The sequence below is a fragment of the Lithobates pipiens genome, unplaced genomic scaffold, assembly GCF_037356315.1.
Source record: "Lithobates pipiens isolate NorthernLeopardFrog02 unplaced genomic scaffold, aLitPip1_a1.2 Scaffold_13, whole genome shotgun sequence".
Taxonomy (NCBI): Eukaryota; Metazoa; Chordata; class Amphibia; order Anura; family Ranidae; genus Lithobates; species Lithobates pipiens.
In genome coordinates, this window is record NW_027507718.1 from 97,416,937 (window position 1) to 97,430,066 (window position 13,130).

The following is a 13,130-nucleotide window of genomic DNA, read 5'->3' on the forward strand; positions in this document are numbered from 1 at the left end:
TCCCTGAGAAGCCAAGGAGGTCTTCTATGGCATCAGAGTAAAATTTTTGTTCCTCAGCAAGCCAGGTTACTCGTATTAAGGACCTTTCACGACCATCAACTAGCCGGCCACTTCGGAGTCCGGAAGACGATTGACCTTGTGCAGTGGTCCTTATGGTGGCCTACTGTAAGATCTGACTGTAAGAAGTACGTTGACTCCTGTACAACCTGCCAACGTAACAAGGGGTCTAACGCTAGATCCTGGGGCCTGCTAAGGCCGCTACCAGTCCCAGAAAAACCTTGGAAAGAAATCTCCATGGATTTCATTGTGGAGTTACCTCTCTCTGAAGAGTATACTACCATCTTGGTGGTGGTGGACGGTTTATCCAAAATGGCGCACTTTTTGCCGATGAAAGGGACCCCCTCTGCCTTGGATACCGCAAAAATCTTTATAAAAGAAATTGTCCGATTACATGGTGTGCCTGACAGCATTGTATCGGATAGAGGGGTACAGTTTACCTCCAGGTTTTGGAAGGAGCTCTGTAAGTTGCTGTCCATTAGAATATGTTTATCCTCGGCCTATCATCCACAGAGTAACGGTCAAACGGAAAGAACCAACCAGACACTTGAACAATACCTACGATGCTTCTGTTCTTTTTCCCAGGATGATTGGGTTTCCTTGCTACTTTGTGCGGAATTCGCTTATAACAATTCAGTGCACGCCTCTACCAACCAATCACCCTTTTGGGCAAATTACGGGTTCCATCCTTCATTTCTACCTAATACCATTCCTGAATCCACTGTCCCAGCAGTTCAAGATAGAGTAAACCTCATTCAAGCAAATTATCAAATGCTCCAGGATACCATGAAGAAGGCTCAGGAAGAGTACAAGAGACATTATGACAAGAGGAAGAGAATTAACCCTACCTTTAAGATAGGGGACAAAGTGTGGCTCTCAGCAGCGAATCTGAAATTGTCATGTCCATCTCGGGAGTTGGGACCCAAATTCCTGGGTCCTTTTGAGATTAAACGTGAAATTAACCCTGTAGCATTTGAACTTGCTTTGCCTAAATCTTTTAGAATCCATCCTGTGTTTCATGTCTCTCTTCTCAGACGTGTCATCTTCAGTCCTTTTTCAGGGAGAGAAGAAGTGCCCCCGCCTCCGGTTCAGGTTGGTGACGAAACTGAATTAGAAGTCGAGTCTATCCTTGACTGTCGTCGGAGAGGTAGGACAATCCAATTTCTAATTAAGTGGAAGGGGTATTCTGCTGAAGAGAATTCTTGGGAACCTGCAAGTTTTGTACACGCCCCTAGGCTCATACACAGGTTTCGCAGCCTTCATCCCGAAAAATGGGCTCATTTAGGCATCCGGAGGCTGCCCCTTGGGGGGAGGCACTGTCAGGGAAATAGGCGTAACCTCGCGAGGTACGATCGTTTTAACGCGCGTCAGCGCACACGGAGGCGCAATGTGGTTCCTAGACGAACGCCCGATGTTGCGTCTGATCGAGTGCGAGTACACGGTGTAGGACGAACGCATAACGTTACACGTCGTAGGCGTACGAACGCTATGGCGCGCACACGACGTAACCCAGGCACCTTGCCTATTTAAACGTTCACCTGACAGTGCCGCATCGCTGGATTATCGTCAGCTTCTCCTGAGTACCTGTGCCCGTGATTCCTGCTGTCTGATCTCCTGTTTACCGACCCGGCTTGTTTGACCTGCTTCTGTTGTTCTCCTGGCTCCGACCTTTGGCTTGTACCTGACATTCCTTGTCTGCTCCCGGCACCCGACCTCGGCTTGGCTTGGCTCCTGCTCTCCGGTCTTCAGCTCAGGACCCGTTGCTCTGACCTCAGGACTGATCTCCCGTGTTTGACCCTCGGCCTGGCCTTGATCCTGCCATTGGACTTCCTTGCACAGTTGCCCCCAGAGACTGGTCTTCTCAGCTCTTTCATCTGCTGCTGCTACCTGGCAACCTGTGCTACTGTGGGCACTGCATCCCTGTGTCATCTTCAGGGTTGTACTGCACTGTATGCTTTGGAGCTCAAATTCACACTTCACCAATTTGGAGGAAAAGATTAGGATATCATCCAGGTATACTATAACGTGCAAATCCAGAAGATCATGGAAGATATCATTTACGAAGTGTTGGAACGTTGCGGGTGCATTGCATAGACTGAAGGGCATGACAAGATATTCAAAGTGCCTGAATCGAGTATGGAAGGCTGTTTTCCACTCATTCCCTACTCAAATACGGATCAAGTTGTAGGCACCACGGAGGTCTAGCTTGGTGAAGATGACAGCAGATCCCAGCCTTTGGAAGAGTTTGGGCACAAGAGGCAACGGGTAGCGGTTCTTAATTGTTATTTAATTTAACTCCCGGTAGTCAATACAGGGCTGCAGAGAGTGGTCCTTTTTCTCAACAAAAAAGAAGCCAGCCACAGTCGGAGAGGTAGACGGGTGAATAAAGTCTTTCTTGAGGTTCTCATCGATATAAGTCTTTAGGGTTTCCAGCTCCTGCTCTGTTAGTGGAAAAATTCTCCCGAAGGGGAATTCAGTTCCTGGCAGAAGCTCTATCGGGCAGTCGTAGGGTCTATGCGGGGGTAAAGTCTCTGCCCCCTTCTTGCTGAACACATCCAGAACATCCCAATAGGGTGCAGGAATCGCTTGTTGCAATTCAGGGTTAGTGTCCAGGCAAAGGAGCTGAGTAAGTTTTGCAGGAACTTTGTGCAAACAGTGCTGCTGACAATATCTGGAAAGGAACTCGATTTCCCATGTGGCCCAATTGATGTTAGGATTATGGGCCTGTAACCAAGGCATTCCCAGAATGATGGGAAAAAGAGGTGAGGAAATAGCATCCAGGCATAGGAGTTCTTGATGATCAGAGTCCATGGTAGCCAACAAGGGGACAGTTTCCTGAGTGACAGGGCCGGAACTGAGGATGGAGCCATCAGGTGTACAGCAAGGCTCTGAGGTTATGATCGCATGGGGAAAGCGATGGTTAGCAGCAAAAGTTAGGTCAATAAAACAACTGCAGGCTCCGGAGTCAATTATGACTGGGACTGGTATATCCTTGTTGGGAAGCTGTAGGATGACAGAGAGAGTAAGGTGAGAAGCAGATTTAGGCAAGGTAGATGCATGCTTGGGAGGAATTGGAAGAGACTTACGTGTCTTGTTGGGACAAGATCTCACATAGTGGCTGGGTTTACAGCAATATATGCATGGCTCTTCGGTGTTGTCGTTCCTTCGGAGTGAGGGATGGACGGATGAGACTCAGCTGCATTGGTTTGGGGGTGTCAAGAACAGGAGAAGGAGGAGCAAGAAAGGTCGGCCGGAAAGAGCCGGTTGCACTAGGGACCTTGGGGAGGACCCAGGTGGGCCGAAATTGGCTGGAGGTCTTCTCAGAACGACGTTCCCTGAGGCGTCGGTCAATTTGAATAGACAGATTGATAAGCTCTTCCAGAGACTGGGGGATACCGACCCGTGCCAGCTCGTCCTTAAGCAAATCGGATAGTCCCATGCGGAATTGGTAATGCAAGGCAGCGTCATTCCATTCAGTATCGGAACTCCAGCACCTGAATTTCACCACATAATCCTCAACTGCCCTACGCAAGGTGTGCAAGGCGGCCTCAGTGGTTGATTTTAACTGGGGATCCTCATATAGTTGGCAGCAAAGAAAGTATCCAGATTATCAAGGGAGGTCGACTTCTGCTCCATGAGGCAGTGGGCCCAGGTCTGTGTTTCCCTGGACAAAAGAGAAATTTACGAAGCCCACTTTAGTCGCTTCCAATGAGAAGGTGCGTGGTTGCAAGGCAAAGTAGAGCTTGCAAGCGTTGCGGAATGACCGGTATTTACTGCGATCTCCAGAAAATCTCTCGGGGTAGGTACCCTGGGCTCAGGAGGTAGCATTACTACAGAGGGTGCTGATGCAAGGAAACACCTTGTTGGTGTGTGAGAGAGGACAGAACCTGGATTTGACCTTCCAATCTGGTGTAGCCTTCTTGAAGGTTCTTCACAGCCTGTCTGCACAGCTCCTCCATGGGGGGAGGCTCCCTGCTCGGGCTCGGACATGGCTGTCCGATACTCAGGGCCGCTGATAGGCCAGTACAACTGGCCCTGTTGTACCGGGCCCGGCCAGCAGGGGGGCCTGGGCAAGCTGAGCAGATAAATAATTAATATTAAAAAAAATCCTCCAGCCATGGCCGATCAGAGTCCGAATCAACTACCAACCAAATAGCCCCCACCACCCCCCGGTTATTTTTATGTTTGTTTGTTTTTTTTGTGCAGATAGCTATCTGCAGACTAGGTGGCGGCAGGGGAGGGACTATTTCCTCTATTTCGGGTGCGGAAGAATGCCTCTTCCGCACCCACTCCTCATGCTGGCTGTGGCTCAAGTCCCAGCCAGTGCGTCCTCTATCGTGACGCCCCCCTGGCGCCGTGGAGTGATTCCTCCCCCTCCTCATGAGAGAAGTGTCAGTGAGGCGAGCGGAGGTGGCAGAACACAAAAAAGAAGTAGCTGGCGTTATTGACATCGCATCTGAATGGAATCATTTGTGCACACTCCAGTCCAGGCAGCAGCAGGATCAGGAAAGAAGTGCCTCATGGGGCTGGCTAAAAATTACACAGGTGTGTGCTTGCTTGGGGGGGAATTCAAGATCTACTACTGATGCAGCAGCATATATACATTATGGTATTAACGGCATGGGTGGCACTGTCTGCAGCAGAATATGGCATTGGTGGCATGGGTGGCACTTTCTGCAGGTAGCACATGCGTTATGGCCCATAAGACATGTGCTGCCTGCAGACAGTGCCACCCATGCCTCCAATGCCATATTGTGCTGCAGACAGCGCCACCCATGTCACTAATGTCATAACGCATGTGATGCCTGCAGAGACAGTACCACCCATGCTGCCAATGGCATTATGCCATTGGCGGCATGGGTGGCACTGTCTGCAGCACAATATGGCTTTGGCAGCATGGGTGGCGCTGTCAGCAAGTAGCACATGCGTTATGCCATTAGTGTCATGGCTGGCACTGTTTGCAGCATGTTACGGCATTGGCGGCACTGTCTGCCTGTAGCACATGCATTATGGCCCATAACACATGTGCTGCCTGCAGAGACAGTGCCACCCGTGCCGCCAATGCCGTAATGTGCTACAGACAGTGCCACCCATGCCGCCAATGCCATAATGTGCTACAGTCAGTGCTGCCAATGCTGTAATGTGCTGCAGACAGTGCCACCCATGCCGTAATGTTTATCACTTGTAGACAAACCTGCACTTTGTGTCAAGGCGGAGTCTGGGGAGGGGCCAGGGGCAGGGCGGGGCGGAGCTGAAGGGGGCCCGTCAGATAGGCTGTACAGGGCCCCATGATTTCTATCAGCGGCCCTGCCGATACTGTCAGACTTCATATACCTGACTGATGAGCCCGTCATAGCAGGGGAAGGCCTCACTTACTTGCCTGGTTCGGCCCCTGGTAGTATGGACAGGGGGCACGGGAGCACAGGCACCTGGAAGCTGGCAGCGGATGCAGAGCAGGAGCTGGTGAGGCAAGTCCAGTCACAGACACGGTCGGCAACAGACGGGCAATGCAGTACAAGGGATCAGGCAAGCTCAAAGTCCGGGTCACAGGCAGGGTTGGCAACAGGCAGGCCACGCGGTACAGTGGAGCAGGTAGGTTCAAGGTCACGGACAGGCCAGGGTCAAAGGCAGGCAGCAGACAGGACAATCCAAAGGTCAAGCCAGGTAGTCAGGAAATCAGAAGCTTCAAATGAGGTGACAGGTACACGGGGAGCTGCACATCGGACAGCACCGAGCACATTGCGGGGACAACCTAAATAGGCTGATAGGTGCCAAGCGAAATGCGCACGCGTGCACGCCATGCACTGGCGCACGCTCCCCCACATTAGCATGCACAGGCGCGCGTCTGCGAGCGCCAGCGCCCACCTGCACACCCCAGGTGCCCAGCACCGCGTCCATTCCGGGCATTTCCCTGACAAAACCCCAAATTGGTACCTTCTTCCAAATGTTCTGGGACTGCCCTATCATAGCGACATATTGGGCAGCGGTGTTCAGCTAAATCAATTCTAAATTACAAAAGTCCATCCCGATCTCACCTGAACTTGCCCTACTGGGGGTACATGATGATGAGCAACGTTCCCACCATCTGAAACTGCTTATTTATCTTCTGTTTTATGCCAAAAAGGAAATTCTCCGTAAATGGATTGACTCCTTCCCTCCGTCCCTCCCCGCCTGGGAAGCACAGATCGAGGCAGCCTTGCCCATGTATAGGATCACATATGTGAACCGGGGTTGTCCATGGAAATTTGAGAAGGTGTGGGCTCCATGGACATCTTCCTAATGCCTTCCGATTCACATCCATAGGAGCTTGAGAGGGGGTGGAGAGGGAATACAGGAATTAAGGGACCTATCCTTCCCAATGTACTAGTGCAAATACTTTATGACCCATACCTTGCCTACACCTATCTGATTTCTGTCAGTAACTATGTCTAATTCTCATGTACTGTTATGTACTGTGTCAACTGGTATTCTGTATTTTACCCTTTTATGACAATAAAGCACCTTTGATTGTTAAAAAAAAGAAATGTAATTTTACTGTGGTACTGTTATGAACATGGGAAAGATGTGCTACTTTACAGGCAGACTGATACCCCCCTGGCACAATATTTAACCACTTCCTGACCAGCGCACGACGATGTACGTCGTCAAAATGGCACAGGCAGGCATATTGGCGTACAGGTACGTCCAATATTCAATGCCGCCCTGCCACCGGGGGTGCACCGCCGGCGGCGCGCTCCCGCGCTGGTCGAGACCCCCGTGAGTCCGGTCGCGGGACCCGCGGACTCGATCGCCGCGGGCATCCCCGCGATCGTCTCACGGAGCAGCCGAATGGAGGAAATGCTGTGTAAACAACATTTCTCCATTCTGCCTAGCAACTAGTGACGCTGATCTCTGCTCCATGTGATTGGAGCAGAGATCAGTGTTCACTAAATGAAAGCCCAACCCCCCCACAGTTAGTAACACACCCCTAGGAACACTTAACCCCTACACTGCCACCCACTGGTTAACCCTTTCACTGCCAGTGTCATTTACACAGGAATCACTGCATTTATATAGCAGTGATTACTGTATAAATGACAATGGTCCCAAAAATGTGTCAAAAATGTCCGATGTGTCCCCCACAATGTCGCAGTCACAATAAAAATCGCTGATCGCCGCCATTACTAGTAAAAAAAAAAAAATAATAAAAAATTATTAATAAAAATGCTATAAAACTATCCCTATTTTGTAAACGCTATAACTTTTGCGCAAACCAATCAATAATCGCTTATTGCGATTTTTTTTTACAAAAATATGTAGAAGAATACGTATCGGCCTAAACTGAGGGAAAAAAAATTTTTTATATATATTTTTGGGGGATATTTATTATAACAAAAAGTAAAAAATAATGCGTTTTTTTCAAAATTGACGCTCTATTTTTGGTTATAGAGAAAGAAATAAAAACCGCAGGGGTGATCAAATACCACCAAAAGAAAGCTCTATTTGTGGGAAAAAAAGGACGTCAATTTTGTTTGGGAGCCACGTCGCACGACCGCGCAATTGTCAGTTAAAGCGACGCAGTGCCGAATCGCAAAAAGGGGTCTGGTCTTTGACCAGCAAATTGGTCCGGTCTGCAAGTGGTTAAAGGAATATTTAATTTTTATTGTTTCACTTTAAGCATTATTAAAATCACTGCTCTTGAAAAAACAACCATTTTTAAAACTTTTTTTTGCATTGATACATGTCCCCTGGGGCAGGACTCAGGTTCCCATACACTTTTTATGGCAATAACTGCCATATAAGCCTTTAAAATTATCACTTTTGATTTTACACGTTCGTGTCCCGTAGACACAAATTTTTTGCCTGTTCGAATGTTTTGCTGCGAACCAAACTGGAGGGTGTTCGGCTTATCGCTACACATCATCACTGCGTAATAGAGGGAGTTTGGGACTTTAAAATGAAGCACTAGGATAATGGAGGTAGGTTTTAACCAAATTGAAAAAAAATATATATAATTTTTTATTGATTGTTCAGTAACAGATCATAAAAAATAATAAAGATCGAATTCATAAAGTATATAGGCATAAGTACAGTAGAAGCATGATATATAGTATTCACATATAGCAGCACATAGTAGTAATAAATAAAATAATTGGGTAATATGGCATGGTAGTGCCTATGACAGCAAAACCGACATCAGCAAGTACATCCACATAATACATATGCATCCACTAGATGTAAAACAAAAATAAATTTAGTATGTAGTTAAAAAAGTAAATTCATAACAAATTCATAAAGTATATAGGCGTAAGTACAGTAGAAGCATGATATATAGTATTCACATATAGCAGCACATAGTAGTAGTAAATAAAATAATTGGGTAATATGGCATGGTAGTGCCTATGACAGCAAAACCGACATCAGCAAGTACATCCACATAATAGATATGCATCCACTAGATGTAAAACAAAAATAAATTTAGTATATAGTTAAAAAAGTAAATTCATAATAAAATAAATATAGTTCCATATAAAGTATAACTGGGACATCATTTCAAAAGCTCGACGCGTTTCGTGGGTGTCTCCCCACTCATCAGGAGCTGATGCGACCAAAAAATTCCTATGGAATAGAATAAAGAATAATATAATATACTAACCATATAAATAAAAATAAATTTATGGGGATTTAATGCGTGTAGATGGTTAGCCAGGGCAGACTCACCAATCCGGATGGAAAGTGCAGTGTGCGGCAGTGGGCGTAGGGTGGGCCATGGGCAAGATCCCTCCCCGGGAACTGAGGCGGCATAGACATGGATGCGATATCAGGCGAAACCAAAAAGATACAGCAGTGTTGAAGAGTATCAGATATGGAATGTGTGGCAATTGTTGAAAACATATCTAAAAACAAAATGTTAATAGTATGTATGATTAATGAAAATAATGTGATGCAAAAGTAATTGAAAATTGATAGTGACCCTCAAAGAGTACAGAGAGAGTGCTGGCCATAAGCCAAGTATATACTATGTAGTAAGTATATGCAGATGAATGTAAACAGTGAATGGTGTGCAAAAATTAAAGAAATGTAATAGTGTAAAAAGAAAGTGTGAGTGTGCAGTTTAACAAAAAGTGAAGAAAATTGATGAAGGGGTGTACATAGACCATGATAGACAAGGAGAGTGACAGAATTACCAGTCAGCAAGAAAAGGTGTGAGTAGTAGAAGAAAAAAGATTTTTCACCTAAACATCACTCCTAAAACACCAGCAGACAAGATATTAGGATGAGAGATCCGTCCAGCCGGCGTCCTGCCAATAAGGTCTGCAGACACCGGTCAGGGCGGCTCTGATAATAAAGGCCCCTTTAACTATCCACAGCTGATACTGATTGCACAACCAACATGGAGAGAAAAAAAAAATAATATATAAGGCCGCGTACACAGGGGCGGACTGTTCGTCCAACTTTGTCCGCTGAACAGTGTTTGGGCGGACAGTCCGCTCGTGTGTGGGCTTTCAGCGGACAGTTTCAGCGGACAGTTGGACGGACAAGGTTTTTCGGAAATTCCGTAAAACTGTCCGCTGAAACCTTGTTTCAGCGAACAGTCCGCTCGTGTGTAGGCTTGTTCGTCAAACAAAGTTGCGCGCATGCTCAGAAAGGATTTTCACGCCGAAAGCTATAATGCAGTGTATAGGACGCCGTGTTTTTCGTCCCGTCGTACGTGCCGTTCACGTCATCGCGCACGGTTTCAGCAAACTGTTCGTCCGTCGTGTGTGGCCATGTCCGTCCATGCTAAGTTTGAGCGGACTGTTTGCCGAAACTCTTGGACGGACAAAGTTGGGCGAACAGTCCGCGCGTGTGTACGCGGCCTAAGGTAAACTTTAATGATAGTAATGGTAATATTTATAAAAGCTAGTATAGTGGCTTAAGACAAAAGGTAGTAACCATGAGCATAGGCAGGGTCAAGTACAATCAGAACAGAGATGAAGTGTGAGTAGAAGGAGAAAAGAGATTTTTCACCTAAACATCGCTCCTAAAAACAACACCAGCAGACAAGACGGCCAGTGTGTGCAGACTCCATGCAGAGACCAGCCGCACACACAGCTATCTCCGAGTGGGGTTTAAATATGCCGCCAATGCCACGTGCGTGAAACATAGGGGGAGGAGCCACACCTAACCTGGATAAAAAAACCAGCGACAGGCGCGCCAGATCCCCCCCAATAGAGACACGGAGACGAGAATCACTAAAACGTCGGCGTGATGACGTCAAAGGTGACGTCACATGCACGACGTAGGACGCGTGGTGCCGATGCGCAAAGTAGAGTCCACCCGAACCTCCCAATCAGATGTGAAGGGGGAGGAGGGGAGGACCAACTGGCGCATCGCAGTTCCCGCAAGGAAAGAAAAGAGCCCAGCAACACCCAAATACCCAACCGCCCCACACATAACAATAACTGCAATCGGCCAGCGAGTGTGCACTGGACCCTATTAATTAGATATCCAGGTGGGACGTTTATACGGTGTCGGTAATGCTGTCAATGTACAACATAAACATGAATAGAATAAATGTATGTAGGTACATAAAAAAATACTAAAGACATCAGCAATATATAAATGGACCTCACGCCGGGAAGATAGGGGGACACTATCAATCCCGTATATCCAGGTACTTCCATCCCGATATATATGCAAAAAAGGAGGGGAATTTTGGGACTTTAAATGAAGCACAAGTATGTGCCTCCATCCCGGTAATCGGTACGTAATAGAGGGAGTTTGGGACTTTAAAATGAAGCACTAGGATAATGGAGGTAGGTTTTAACCAAATTGAAAAAAATATATATAATTTTTTATTGATTGTTCAGTAACAGATCATAAAAAATAATAAAGATCGAATTCATAAAGTATATAGGCATAAGTACAGTAGAAGCATGATATATAGTATTCACATATAGCAGCACATAGTAGTAATAAATAAAATAATTGGGTAATATGGCATGGTAGTGCCTATGACAGCAAAACCGACATCAGCAAGTACATCCACATAATACATATGCATCCACTAGATGTAAAACAAAAATAAATTTAGTATGTAGTTAAAAAAGTAAATTCATAACAAATTCATAAAGTATATATGTATATATACATTTCTTTAATTTTTGCACACCATTCACTGTTTACATTCATCTGCATATACTTACTACATAGTATATACTTGGCTTATGGCCAGCACTCTCTCTGTACTCTTTGAGGGTCACTATCAATTTTCAATTACTTTTGCATCACATTATTTTCATTAATCATACATACTATTAACATTTTGTTTTTAGATATGTTTTCAACAATTGCCACACATTCCATATCTGATACTCTTCAACACTGCTGTATCTTTTTGGTTTCGCCTGATATCGCATCCATGTCTATGCCGCCTCAGTTCCCGGGGAGGGATCTTGCCCATGGCCCACCCTACGCCCACTGCCGCACACTGCACTTTCCATCCGGATTGGTGAGTCTGCCCTGGCTAACCATCTACACGCATTAAATCCCCATAAATTTATTTTTATTTATATGGTTAGTATATTATATTATTCTTTATTCTATTCCATAGGAATTTTTTGGTCGCATCAGCTCCTGATGAGTGGGGAGACACCCACGAAACGCGTCGAGCTTTTGAAATGATGTCCCAGTTATACTTTATATGGAACTATATTTATTTTATTATGAATTTACTTTTTTAACTATATACTAAATTTATTTTTGTTTTACATCTAGTGGATGCATATCTATTATGTGGATGTACTTGCTGATGTCGGTTTTGCTGTCATAGGCACTACCATGCCATATTACCCAATTATTTTATTTACTACTACTATGTGCTGCTATATGTGAATACTATATATCATGCTTCTACTGTACTTACGCCTATATACTTTATGAATTTGTTATGAATTTACTTTTTTAACTACATACTAAATTTATTTTTGTTTTACATCTAGTGGATGCATATGTATTATGTGGATGTACTTGCTGATGTCGGTTTTGCTGTCATAGGCACTACCATGCCATATTACCCAATTATTTTATTTATTACTACTATGTGCTGCTATATGTGAATACTATATATCATGCTTCTACTGTACTTATGCCTATATACTTTATGAATTCGATCTTTATTATTTTTTATGATCTGTTACTGAACAATCAATAAAAAATTATATATATTTTTTTCAATTTGGTTAAAACCTACCTCCATTATCCTAGTGCTTCATTTTAAAGTCCCAAACTCCCTCTATTACGTACCGATTACCGGGATGGAGGCACATACTTGTGCTTCATTTAAAGTCCCAAAATTCCCCTCCTTTTTTACACATCATCACTGGAGCCATTTTGGCAATACGCTGTGGCTATGAGAAAATGACTGCCAATTTCTTGTTTATCAGTGTTTTCCCCTCTCTGTAGGCTCATGTTCCTACCTTCTGCAACCTCAGAGTCAAAACCAACATCAGAATAAAGTAATGCCTGTGTATCGTCAAAGAGCAAGTGGCTGACGCTGTGTTTAAATAGCACAGCTGGCTCCTCCATGCATGATGCTGGGGCTATGGCAGGAGTAGCTGTGGACAAGGAGGCAGAATAAGCCACTCTGGCAGCTGCGGTGGACTGCGCACCAGTCTCTGCTTGGGTGATAAAGGATGAGGATGGTTTAGTAAGTCAGTCCACCACCTCCTCTGCATGCTGTGGCTGGATAGCATGAACAGCATCACTAAACAGAGGAAATGGTGCCCTGCCTGAAGACAGACCACGTCTACCTTTGGCTGTGGATGCAGAAGCTGCTGGCCCCCTTATAGTGGCATGGGAACGTCTGCCTCTCTTTATTGGCCTTCCAGACATGAAGGGGGGATTATTACCCAATAGAGAAAGGGCAATGTGTAATTGGATGTACTTTAATGAATGGAAAGTCATGTTTGGTGCACTTTAACCACTTGCAGACCGGACCATTTTGCTGGTCAAAGACCAGACCACTTTTTGCGATTCGGCACTGCGTCGTTTTAACTGACAATTGCGTGGTCGTACGACGTGGCTCCCAAACAAAATTGACGTCCTTTTTT

The 13,130-nt window shown here is 45.5% G+C and overlaps 1 long non-coding RNA gene across 1 annotated transcript; it reads left to right on the forward strand.

Moving 5' to 3' along the window:
* The first annotated feature begins 11,181 nt into the window (after nucleotides 1-11,181).
* Nucleotides 11,182-12,255, forward strand: LOC143976022 (uncharacterized). The gene is made up of 2 exons (XR_013272456.1): nucleotides 11,182-11,530; nucleotides 11,633-12,255. It is a non-coding gene; the product is annotated as an uncharacterized LOC143976022 (long non-coding RNA).
* The last annotated feature ends 875 nt before the right edge of the window (nucleotides 12,256-13,130 follow it).